The sequence below is a fragment of the Rhipicephalus sanguineus genome, chromosome 7, assembly GCF_013339695.2.
Source record: "Rhipicephalus sanguineus isolate Rsan-2018 chromosome 7, BIME_Rsan_1.4, whole genome shotgun sequence".
Classification (NCBI taxonomy): domain Eukaryota; kingdom Metazoa; phylum Arthropoda; class Arachnida; order Ixodida; family Ixodidae; genus Rhipicephalus; species Rhipicephalus sanguineus.
The window spans coordinates 108,643,657-108,657,304 of NC_051182.1; the positions used below are offsets into that span (position 1 = coordinate 108,643,657).

The 13,648-nt window shown below is 44.3% G+C and overlaps 1 long non-coding RNA gene across 1 annotated transcript; it reads right to left on the reverse strand.

Annotated features, from left to right (window-relative positions):
• Positions 1-336: 336 nt before the first annotated feature.
• On the reverse strand, positions 337-13,157 carry LOC119400845 (uncharacterized). Its single transcript, XR_007416917.1, has 6 exons — positions 13,070-13,157; positions 12,203-12,379; positions 10,231-10,402; positions 7,190-7,341; positions 3,086-3,341; positions 337-500 (listed from the first exon to the last, which is right to left on the reverse strand). It is a non-coding gene; the product is annotated as an uncharacterized LOC119400845 (long non-coding RNA).
• Positions 13,158-13,648: the final 491 nt, after the last annotated feature.

Genomic DNA, 13,648 nt, shown 5'->3' on the forward strand with positions numbered 1-13,648 from the left:
AGCACTTCTAAAATCTATTGCATATAACATGTATGTGTTTTTCTTCCCCATAAAAAAAGAGATGTGGTGTACAGTCTCGAAGTTTCGTTTTTTTTTCTGCGCATAGAAATACAGCGAAACACTCTCCCTAACGCTTGAGAAATCAACAAAACATTAGCATCAACCTCCATTCGTCGAATAGTATTTTGGCGGTATTTTGATACGTGGGAGAATATCATTCGTTTTTAGCAAAAGACATCGCCAAAATGGCTCTTAGACATTTTATAAAATATAAATCATTGCGATCGCAGAATTTGAACTCTACAAGCTTTATAGTCTAATTCTACATATACTCACGTGTGAGGATGCCCTTGGCGACAATAGGAAGATCTGTGACGCCTCTCAACCAAAGCACGTCATCCCATGTAGCCGTGGCTGTATGGTAGTTTCCTAGATAATATTCACTGCTTGGATCGAAATTGAAAGAATGACCGGGAAAAGATGCCTCGAGGTTTGCGAGACTGTCGATAAAGAAAAAAAAAACCAGCGAGTATATAAGTCACACCCAGAAACGTGCATGCGGCGTTTAGCATTGCCTTACTGTTTTGTATTACCGACGAATATACACAGAAGGAATAAGATAAAGCAAACAACTATTTTGGCGCATCAGTACGTGTACCTTAGGGTTAAATTCTAGTAATCTAGTACGAAGAACAGAGAGAGAATGGATAAGAAGAAGGCGGAGAGGTCGGCATGAGTTGTGCGCTCTGGCCTGCTACTCTGCACAGGGGAAAAGGGGAACACTTCCAAAGTAATATGAAGAAATGGTAGGATTAACCTTATTCATTGGTGATTTGTTAAGATGACATATTTATTGAAAGCTGGAAACACGAACAGTATTTGTGATATTGCATTTTACCAAATAGGTAGAGAAAATATATTATCTGCGAACGATCCCGTGCACTGCTGGCTGCGTAACCTGAGCTCAGATCACGAAAACATCTTACGCTTGAACTGTTTGTATGAGAAAATTTTAGCCAATCCTAATGTCGCTCATCATATTATTGAAGGCTGCTGGCAAATGCAAAGATGGACTTACGAACGGAAAGCTTTGTGAACTCAGGCCCTGTTTTTATGTTTCTATGAAAGAATACCCAACACGTGTCAAGTTATCAAGTTATTGCTCAGTTAAACCATTTTGTTTGTGAAGAGTGCATATGGGAGCGAGCTTGATCATTGAGTAGAACGAATAATTAACAAAACAGCATTCTAAACAGTGTTTACGGTTTGGAGACGTCCCAAGCTGTGTTCACATAATGCTTGTCCTCAACAAAAGTGCGTTGCATAGTTCTGAAACAACGCAATTCATTAAAGGGCCCCTCACCAGGCCACATGGCAAATTTTAGTTAGACGCTGGAAGTTGTTGTGTGCCGAATGAAGAGCAGTATGCCGCAAGAATTTTTCTGATCGGTTCATTACGAGCTGAGAAAAACAATCATTTGCAGCGGCGCGAAACCATGATGCATGGAGGCGAGTTTCAAACCCTTGCACTCGCCCCGTGTAGCCTTAGCAAGCCAAATCCCTTCCGTGCCCTCTTCACTTGACACACACGCATGAACACGTCATGCGCACGCATGCTTACGTGCGCGTGACGTGCCCGAACCAGCCCGACCATGCGAGCGGCGTTGCACGGCCGCTACCGCCGAGAAAACGCCCACGGCCGCTACCACGGCCGTGGGCGTTTTGTCGGCGTTCTCCGTGGTGTACTGCCTGTTTCTGCGGGACGGGAATGAAAGTTGAGACATTTGTACGGGCACGGGAGTGGCGGTATCGTGAGCCAGTGCCTTATTAAACATAGAGTTTCTTACAAAAATACCTAGAGGGAAATCTGGCGCCACCGTCTATGCGAATTTCTTAAGGGGCGCCGCTGGAGCGCTGGGAATGACGGTATATGTGTCTGCGAGGCTTGTGTTGGCTGGTGTTGAGCGAGGCTTCGGCTCAAAAGCGGATACGACTGCGCAAATAAAGCTTCTCTAAAACAAAACTTTTATAAGCTGATGTCATTTACGCGTATTATATTTTAAAATAAACGTCCACTCACCTTGACGACATAACCAAACGGCGAAAGAAAGAAACAGACGACGAACAGTGGCAGAGGGAACGCTGCCTTCGTCGTCTGCCTGCCAAGTTTAGCGGCCGTTGGTTACTTTTTACGCTTCGTAAAACTATACATCGACGAAGAAGTTTCCAATCATAAATAAAACTCGTTTTTATGCAATAATAAAAAAACAAAAAGCTCACTACGCGTTCTTTCAGTAAGAAATCAACCATTTCGACGCAAGGAACGCGTTTAAGCCAGACGCGTCTTCGAGGTGTCTGGGCTCTACGTGAAGGATACGAATCCGAGTCATGTTCGAAGCTCACATATCCCGGCATTCCCATGCGTCCAACAGCTCGCAGCGCCACTTTTCCCTCTAGGTAAGTGTAGGAAACTCTATGCTTATTAAAGTTTACTTGGACGCGGTAGAATAAATGAGCATAATGAGTGCTCGAACGTGCCTGAAAGTTACTTTAGTTTCCAGGGCTGGCGTCTGCTAACCGCGGGGACACGAACGCATGGGAAAGGGAGGCACATTATCCCCGCATCTCGGCGCAATTCACGAAAAAAATGAAAAAGACGTACACATTCCCTTTGAGTGTCTCATTATTTCTCTCAAGTTTTAATAATCTATTCAAGTAACAAATTACACAAACTACACATGTCGTGTCAACTAATTATCGCAGTGTCACGTGCTACTGTTGGCGACGACAAAGCACAGTCGTCTACGTAGAGAAGCGACGCCACAGCACTACCATCTACGTAGGGCCATTTTTTCATGTACGTCATCCCCTCATTCTCTAAAGCACGCGCCCGCGAGAGGAATGACATGCAGCGTTCACCTTGAAATTTGATCCCTTTCCGCGGCGAGTAGCGTTGCAAATTTTGGCAGACGTGATCGTAAACGCCCAGTGTATGCATCGCGCTCGTTAGCTCAAAATTGTCAAACCTGGTGAGGGGCCCTTTAAACACTTGTGCAGTTTTGTTTTGCTAGTTCAGCGAACTTACCTAATGCCTTCAGGAAGTTGGAATTGGCTTTTGGTCACAATGGACGTTTGTGCAGTGGTGGGTGAATCTACGGTGAGCACGATGGCGGAAAAAGCTTGTCTTTCGGCTCTCCTCGCAAGTGACTCGGTCAGGGAGCGATTGCCAAATATGTATAATTGTTGCCACAGGGTCAAGTTGGGAGCACTGGCCCTCACGTCTTCCAGCGTCGTGGAGCTCATGGCACTCAGTATCATTACTGTTCCAGCCTCTTGAGCAGCTGCGATCACGTAGAAAAATTCTACTGGACTGAAGCGCTGTTATTATTGTGGCTTCAGGGCCACATATGTCTGAAATTCTGCATCCGCATCTAACTGCAGCATTCTTAAAGAAAGGCATCACAGAACGCATGAGGGTCTCAAGAAAAATATTACACCATCTCCCGCTAAAGGGGACCATGAGGCGATGCGAAGCCGGAGCACTTGCACGATCGCGTTCCGTTGGCGTTCGTTGGGCATGCTACCGACCTCGCGTCGTGGAACGCGAAGAGGAACGCTACGCGCGTCGTGTCTTCCCTCTAGCCTAGCCGTTAATTCTCACAGGGCGTGCGGTGAACGCGGTCGACAGGCGCGCGAGAGGGGGAGCGTAGGAGAGAGAGAGGGAGGGGACGCGCATGCGCTGGCGCCTATCGCGGCGTTGCGCAGGAGAGAATGAAGCGCGCGAGGGAGGGGGTAGTGGAGAGGGCGAGGAGGGAGGAGGTGTGTGGAGAAAGATTGCGCATGTGCAGTAAGGGTGGTCGCGCCGCACACTACCACCACCGGATTGAACTCCGCCATAAGATGCTTCGCATCTAAAAACCTACAGCACACACGCGCCATTGCGCTTGCCTGCTGGTCCTCGTGTTTTTTGCGCTGCCTTTTCTTTAAGTACGTTACACCAACTCGTCCACATCACGCTCCTCCAACTAAAGCTACACGTTACTAGTTACGACCGGGTGATCGCAAAGGCAGTGAAATACTGAACTGACTTGGAGACGCCATAGAGTTAAAAAATATTCTTATATATTGAAAACGTTTATATGTACTGAGTACAGTGTGCTCACCAGGTAACTATATGTCAAGTCAGAGCATATCTTAATGTAAAACATTTAGCAGATCCCACTCGTTGTGGGAATTGGTTCCATGCGAAGCAGTCGCCGAGTAGTTCCATGCTGTATTTTATGGCTTTGAGTCGAGCGTTACGAGATGGATCGACGTGTTTTTCTAAGTGTAGTAGCTTTGTGCACATTGTGGGCTTACCAGGCACGTCGAAAACACCGGCGTTCAAAGGGTAACCTATGGTGCGACGTAACTTCAGTCGTCACGTTAGAGTACATACATCAATATTATCGAAACTAAGTGCACCTAATGGTGCAATCATGTGAATATCATACGTAACTTTTGTAATGCATTGTCCTGGGGTTCATCAATGCTTCAGTATGGCTTGATGAATCATAGACACACAAATGTAGTGTTTATAAGACTGCTATAAAAACGGAGCCAACACTGGAACCACAGATGTTAATCTGATATGACGCCTGTATCATAGGAGTACCTATGTAGAGTTTATTGCTTTCTTGTAAAATGAGCTAGCCAATGCACCACAACCAAAATTTACGGTGCACCGATATTACGCCTGCTTAGGCTGTTTTTCCAAACCAATTTGTGTACGTGGCGTGGCTCTGTAGTAGAATACTTGATTACCACGCAGAATGCTTGGGTTCGATTGCTGCTGGTATCCTAATTTTAAATGCGAAGCATTTCTTAGCGAACCTCAAGCACTTTGGCTGTTTCTATCTATCTATCTATCTATCTATCTATCTATCTATCTATCTATCTATCTATCTATCTATCTATCTATCTATCTATCTATCTATCTATCTATCTATCTATCTGTCTGTCTGTCTGTCTGTCTGTCTGTCTGTCTATCTATCTATCTATCTATCTATCTATCTATCTATCTATCTATCTATCTATCTATCTATCTATCTATCTATCTATCTATCTATCTATCTATCTATCTATCTATCTATCTATCTATCTATCTATCTATCTATCTATCTATCTATCTATCTATCTATCTATCTATCTATCTATCTATCTATCTATCTAATCTAGCCGCCTACGTCTGGGCGCTTTCCTGATCGTCTCCATCACTTGTACTATACCAAAATTGGCATAGCAGGGTATCAGTGTATGACAAACACGATTCACATGAATAACGCAAAACACCTGTCGCGAACGTCGTGACACTCTTTCTCTCAGTCACGTGTGTAAATGTGTGTGTCACGTGTGTGTGTAAACCAGAGTTAATGCTATGCGGGTATGTGCCATAGGTGATGCAGAGTCTCAACCAACACAGTAACCGCGCACACACACATTGACTCGCAAGGAAAGTGATAATAATTGTTGGGGTTCTACTTCCCAAAACCACGATATGATTATGAGAAACGCCGTAGAGAAGGCCTCCGGAAATTTTGACCATCGGGTATTCTTTAACGTGTACCGAGATCGCACAGATCACGGGCGTCTAGCATTTTGCCTCCATGTGAATGCGACCGCCGCGGCCGGGATCGAAACCGCGACCTTCGGGTCAGCAGCCGAGCACCTTCACCGCTGCACCACCGCAGCGGACGAAAGGAAAGTGATGAAGCTGAAGATAGGCCACCCCTGGAATACGCTCAACTACCATACACTCGACCACGTAGTCCGCAACGTGGACCACGTGGATTACGCAATAACAGGTTTCAATGCTTCCTACAATAAGTCTGCTCAGATAACCAGTCCTCTCAGCATTACCGGTGACTTCAACGTTGATATATCAAGAGCCAACAGCGCTTGGTCGCTATAATGGGTGAAAGACGGCTTGGATGTGGAGAGGCCATCAAAAGAACCCGCTGCCATGTCCACGACTGGAGGCGTCACAGATCATTTGATCGTAAGAGGCATCCAGGAGTTCCAACAGCTGCACTATACCTCGCACTTCACTACGCTTAGGCTTCTCGTAGCCGCGATCACCAACGGATCCGATCAACACGTCCGGTCCAGCATCTGGTGCTCACTGATCACGGCGGTGATGACCTTCTTCAAGAACTGTCACGAACCCCTTCTACACACACGCACGTGTTCGTGAAACGTGCGTGCGTTCTCCGTCATAACGGACAAGTATAAGCATAAGAACTGTGACTGTGACTGTAATGTACGTGCAGTGCGCCTTCGCGTGCCACTCGGCTGTGTTTATATCTTGGGAAACTTTTCTGAATGAAGCTTAGTTACGAGTAAAGCCTGTCCTGTGCATCTGTGTTCCTTCATTGTTCTCTTCGGATTGCACTTCCCACTTTCCGTAGCGTCATTCCGTAACGTTTCGCTCAAGGTGAAAAATTACGCCACAATCACCATCCCACACATACTTCGCATAACATCGATTCCCATGGTACGTGGGATCTGTCAAATTTTTTTATTCTTTCCATTCTTCGGGTGAACGCTGGCGAGGTCACTTTTTCTTAATGGTCTCGGATTTAAATTACCAATGTCTGTTCTCACCGTTCCTAGGTAGATAAAACTGTCAGTCACCTGTGGGGCATACCCGTACACCGCGGCCCGTGGTAAATGGGTATGTGTCACACGTGTCTGGAGCAAAGGGTTTGACGACGTACGCGACAGGATTTTCACGTTAGTCATGTCATGACCCGACAGTCATATTCGTCAAATGATCTCATACCCTCCCATGCCAACTTTGGTCCAAGCTAAGAAAGCGATCATGAGAGCACCCAGACGTAGATGGCTAGATAGATAGTTACGTAGATGGAAACGCTCAAAGTGCCAAAGGTTCTCTAAGAAATGCTTCGCATTTTAAAACTCTCATCCGCCCCACCATTAGATATTAATATTAAAGTACGCTGAGGTGTGCCCTGGCACACCATAATTACACGTACCAGCAACTAAAGCACCGTTTCAACGCGCATACTCCTAACAACTACCCCAGCGAAGTCTATGCCGGATTGGAAGCGGTGTTCACTTCTGTAGAAACGAAGGCAATGTCGACTTCGTGTCTATAAATATATTTCGCAAATAACGCCGGCACACGTACCTTGCGCTGTAGCCTTTTCTCCTTCGTCGTCTGCAATCCTATGCGCTGCCGACGGTGAGAACCCAATCGGAAACGCAATTTTCTCTCCCAGAACTGTGGTGCTGGTGTTGGGCTGAGAAACGTCAACAAGAATACGAGGCCGAAAGCGGAGTCTGGGAGAAAAAAGAATGTGCCACGATTCAACGCAGCGCTGGAGTATAGCGACGCGCAGCTCTATCAAATTATCGAGGTAGCATTAGCGGCGTAGCAGCCGCGCAGGGCATTATTGCCTGTATGGAATCTGTGCCACAAGGAAGGAAAGATACATCAGGTGTTTAAAATAAAACAATGTTGACAAACGATGCGGAGGCGTATATTAAACATATTTAAATACAGTAAGGGCGTGCATACCTGTAGTTTCGTATTGGAGAGGAGAATTTATGCCTTTGAGTTTTGACGCCCTGGTGCGGCCTGCTGGAAAACGATTAAGTAGGCAGTTCCTGTTCAGCGCATTGATTTTAGCTGCCAGAGCTGTCCAAGTCGCTTTCTTTATGTGTCTTTTGGTTCTTTGATTAGTTTCACGGTTCTATGTTTCACTATCTATTGCGTATCTCCGTCTCTTGCTTCAATGTATGTTTGTGGGCAGTCTATTGTATCTACGCTATAATAGCCACGTGAGGAAGCATACAGTGCATGTGCTAAATATCTTTCCATGGCGAATGATCCCGCGCATATTCAGTGCAACTTCATACAGCTGTAGAAATAGGTAAAATGCTACACACACAACGTTCGGCGTTATACACTTATGAAGTCTGCGTTAGTTGTTCCAGAGCCCGCGAACTGCCAAAGAGTCGCCGACCCCATTATCTTTATCAATTTCCAGTGCGAAAAGAGTCGGTTTGTCTTGATGCATTGTTGTACTTCTTTATCTGTGAGGATAAACATCTGCCTAATGATAAAAATAAACTCTTGATTTAGATGCAGCAGGGCTGGGCAGTATCGCTATACAAGATTGTCGCGAAAGTATCTTAGAGATACTTTTGAGTATCTGAATTTTTGTGCATTTGTATTTCAGTCGTGAAATAATTTTATGATTAATCAAATATGTCGCGATACTGTGTAGGATACGAGTATCTCCTTAATTTTTTGTCAGAAATGAGATGACCTGTTTTTTAGCGGGAAAGGAAGACTTTTCTGCTAAGCCGAGCAAAGGAACGCCACCGGCCGCCTTCACAGTGGGGACGGCGAAAGTTTCCCCACACGCACAGATCGGTCCATTTGGTAGCCCTCCTGAGGCCGTGACGGCAGAATCGCGGAGGCAGTATTGTCATGCTCTGCGGAAGAAAGTCGCCGTCTCTAAAGGCGGGTGCCACGCCCCAATATTTTTAGGGCGGCAAGCCATTTCGCGAATCTTGCGTTGAGGCAGAACCAACGTTGTTTAATTGACAGCATATTTGATAAGCTGTTGTGTCTTAAGTGCGACTAACGCAACAACTATATCTGCAAAACAGATCTTGTGTCTAGAATGAATGTACACTTTCTCTTAATTCACTAGGTTTCATTAGTGATTAGACCGATATGCTCGACTTGCAAGTTTCAGTGGGATGAAACATCATTCACCATATTGTATTGCGCCTAACGAGTGTCCTTGCGGAGTATCAGTATTCGCGAAATCAAGAAAATATTCTAGTATTTGTATTCCTGTATCTGTTTTCTTGCATCTATTCCGGAGTACATTTTTTGTGTTTGTGCATAAGTATTTGCGAGATATCCCGTTGCGTGATAAACAAATACTCTTTATTTTGGACATCCAGGGCATGCACTTTATATCTGTATTCCGGAATTCTTTTCTTAGTATCACTGCCCAGCCCTGAATTTCAGCAATTAGTCCACAGCGATGCCTCTAAATGCACTTATCTGTGTCGTTCCCCCAGGAAAACAGCTTACAATCTTAGGGAATCATATCTTTGTATGTGTAAAACCACAAGGAATGTTATTATAACAAAGGACGCCTAATTCGGCGAAATATTATTTTACACTAATCACTTACTCTCTACAAGAGGTGTGATTTGAGCCTGATTCCGCCTAGGTCAAATTGATAGTAGGGGGCACTTGCTTGGTTTATCGACTTCAACGTTCCAGGGTGACTCTGCCTATGAGAGGTGCTGTAGTGGAGTGCTCCAGGCAGTTTCGGCAACTAGGGTCCTTAAATATGCTGTGACGTCAGACTCTACACGGCGCCTGTTTTACCTGTGTTCGTTAAAGCGTGTGTTTTCTTTTTTGTGTGTGTCGTTCCTGTGTTCAAACAGCGCGTCGCCAGCGTTGGCTAAGTTATGTTAGAACGCCAGTGGACTGGCCTAGTTGCCCCTTCATAACACCATGTTGGTGCCTCACAAGAAAAAGAAAATGGGACGAATAGGAAAACTAGCAGTTGTTTCGTGTACGAATGCAACGTATGAGCGAAGCTCTTTAGAAATGTGACGCAAAAGACTATGCGCCTGATCTCGCTGCTGGCTTTCATCAAGGCGGTAGAGTGGGGGGCGGGTGGAGAGAGGGTCTGCTGCGGTCGGCGGCGGGAACGACTGAGCGAGTGAGTGTGCGGCGCGTGCACCGCAGGGAGAGGGAGATGGGTGGGAGAAGGGTTACGACGGGGAGCTTCGACGGCGGCAACAGAACACCGCGCGCGGCGTTCGGCTCGCACCGCGTTTTATTGTCTTTTTGCGCTGGCACCGCGTGGGGAGAGTGTCTGCTACTACCTTCGACAAAGCGCCCTTAGTGCTGTAGAATGATGGTTGTCATTTCACAATCAACTATAAAGGTGGTGAAAATGAAGACGACCATTTTAACCTGTTCTGCAGATAGCTTATTTGTTTTAACCTCGAATTTCGGGTGCGCTTGAACCAAACCGCTCAAGGCCTAAACATTTCCTCATAAATCACCGGCCACTGCAACCTAAAGCGATGCTTAAGAGAAGGGAGCTTCAACGGCGATTGCGGGGTGCGGGCCTATGGAGCTTCGCTCCTAACAAGTGGAGGACAAGTTCTGAAGGACGATAAGCTCACCTCTTGAATGCCCTAATATTCTCTCTCAAGGTCTGTTCTTCGCCTGCGCCGCTGCCAATATAGCTCCGGCTACTTTCATCCAGCTTTGCTTCTCCGATTCGCTGCACGTCGGCTATTGTTGTAACGCCTTCTGGATCATCTAGAGGCAGGCTACGAATAGTATTGAAGCTCACTGAAAAAAAAAATTACGGTCGCTTAGCGACCGCAGAGTGCTGAGGTATTAGCCTATGCTCTAACGAGACACGCCATATAATATGTTTGATTCACCGGTTTCTAACTTTATTTCATCTTAGCATTTTATTCACTGTTACTTCACATTTCATACATTTAATAATCCTTTTGTTAATCTCCTCAAATAAATTTTTATTCTCTTTTAATTCGCTTTCCTCTCCATTTAATTAACTCTCATTTACATTTGGTTATCTTTACCTACTAACTAATACTATCGCTTGTCAGCCGTGGGCGTACCCCTCCCCTCTTTAGCTTCTCTGCGCGTTACCCGATGTTGCAATGCTACCTCGTGGAACTTAGATATGCATAGTTCATCATCACGCTGCCGGACGCCGGATGTTTAGAATTTTTAGCCATATGAGGCTGTCAGGTTATTAAAAACAACGAGTTACAAGAATCCGTACCTTCCGTTAAATACATTTTGTCTTTGTTGAGCTACTCTACTCACAACGTCGACATGCTACTAAGCGTAGACATTCGGTAAATCCGACGTCTAATGCACGAAGAAAATGGAAAATAGAAAATGGATTTGAACATAGTACATTGTTACCATGTACAATTTACTAACAAAAGGAACAGGGAGTCTAGTTTGTACTTTCTACACAATGTATTAGTGCAGTGTGCTAATGAAGTGAAATACCTGGGGGTCACTTTAACTGCGACATTGGACTGACAAGACATGTGCCAACGCATGTCGCTTATTGCACTTTTTTCCAAGAAGTTTCAAATATTCGCCCAAAGCGCTAAACGAAACATTGTACCTGACTAATATTAGGCTCGTCTTGGAATACGCATGCGCAACATGGGACCCTTTCACAAATGATCTTAAAGATAAGTTAGAACGCGTTCAGAAAAGAGCTGTAAGATTCCTCACGGGTAAATATGATGACAAAATTCGAAGTTCACAAATAAGAGAAGGACTAGGATGGAAATTACTTTCCACGCACAGAAAGTGTTAATCAGGCTAAAGCTCTTGTACGATATTTATAGTGGTAACTCGGGGATCCATAGAAACACACACACACACACACACACACACACACATATATATATATATATATATATATATATATATATATATATATATATATATATATATATATATATATATATATATGTAACAGCCTCATTATCGTTCTAAAAGACGCGACAATTCAAGAAAAATAAGACCCTACCAATGTCGGATCAAGGTTTTCAAGTGTGAATCCTTGCCTCGAACTGTTGAAGAATGGACTCTACTTCCCGATGATATATTATTAGTATGCGCAACAAACTTTTCTTCTGGCATAGAGAACTTCTTGTGAATCCATTTAAATATTACATGAAACGTCAGTATAATTAAATGTCTAAAGGTGGGTAATACTCTGTTGTCTCTTCTACTGTGATGTCTGTATATGCTAGTGTAGCGTTTTGATATTATTGATTTGTGATATTTTATTACAATATTATGTGTGTAATATTTCCCTACGATAATGCTCGACTCGGGCGCTGTAGGTATATGTAATAAATAAATAAAATAAATAAATAAAAATGTTTTGGAATTACGCTACACGTAAGACCTCTGCAGTGATTCAGGAATACCTTAGTGTACTGCCGTATGTAAAATAAAAGGCACCCGGATTTACGTATACGAAAACTGTATTACGGTACAATTATTCGGGAGAGAAAATTGGGAACAGTTTTTACGCTTGATGTATACCATCGCCTTTAGAGAAACACAGACAAAAAAAGCAGTACTTACATTTTACCTGAAAGCACAGAATTGTCAGAAACAAAGATGGAAACCAGTTCGCGCCATGGGCCAACGATCTTGATACTGGTTTTCTTCTCACCGCTGTTCTGCCCAACCGGAGTCTAGAGTGTCAGTCGTACCGCAATAGCATGATTAAATTCGGCTACTGAATACACACAGAGTGCTCTACAAAAGAGAAGCTTTATGAACCCAAACCCAGGTATGGGAGTCTGCATGAATCCCTTACCAATTATCTGAAAAACGCGGAATCTCAACCGGGATACTCATTTTTCTGGTGCAAGTTAATGTATTTTACTATCCCGGTTTCACGTAACCAGATGTGTAATTTATGTTAATAGAATTTCGCATAAGTTAGGATAATACACGATCATCAAGATAGTCAACTCGTAAAGCAAAGAGGACTTAGCAAAATTGGCATTCTGTCATTCAGTGCCGCTGTTTTTGAAGATATTTGCCGCCTTCCTCCAAAAGTGGTTAGTGGCTAGCTGTAGGATGGTAGAGTTCATTGAAGGAGTGCTCATTGTCAGGTTAGCGTAAATGAGCTTTTATTCTGAACTTGCTATTCTCTGAAATATTGATTTTTTAAATTAAATTTGAATCAATCGTCTTCAATATCCAGAAGCAATTGAGTAGAAGCTGCAAAAAGTAATAGATTTTGCCATCTTGATTGTGTGCTAATCACATAGCGACACGTCTCCATTTACCTCTTTCTTTGCTCCTTTTTTGCACCTTAAAATTGCTGCTTTCACCACAAAAATAGTCGTTTTAATTAAATTGGATAACAGTTATTCATAATAGTCTGTTTCATTTAGCGTTAGTGTCCATTTAGGCTTAGAGATTTGCACATGGGCTCACTCCATAACGATGCTTCCATCGGCGCTCCTCGTCATCAATGTAGCCGCACCAACAGCTTTCCTATCGTCGCGAAGGTCTGCCAAACACCGGAAAGCCGATCATACGCAGGTGCGCTTTCATCCCGCCACGGGATCTCGCTCATTCGCGCACACATGACTACAGCTGTAGTCCGTGAACATGTTTTTTATACTATTTACACGTCACCTTGCACGTGTACACACATTGGCGCAGCTGCGATGTCACTCACAGTGGTGCAAACCCTATTTCCCACACTGCTACCATAGGAGAGCACAGCATGGTTACTTCCAATGCGGGATGTAACGCTCTATTAAAATACGGTAACAGCTTACCTCTGCTGAACGCGCACCATATCGGCAACAAAAAGAAACAGCTGGTGACCCGGTTGTGCTCGCGTGCGCTCAGTCCAAGTTCGAGTCGAGAAATTACTCCGTCATTTGCCAGTGCAGCCACGTGCATAACTTCGACGCAGTCATACGTGTTCAACACTGAACAAACCAGTTGTCGAAGCGTTACCATTCTTTATATTTTATCTGCATGCTCAACAAATATTTGAACCAT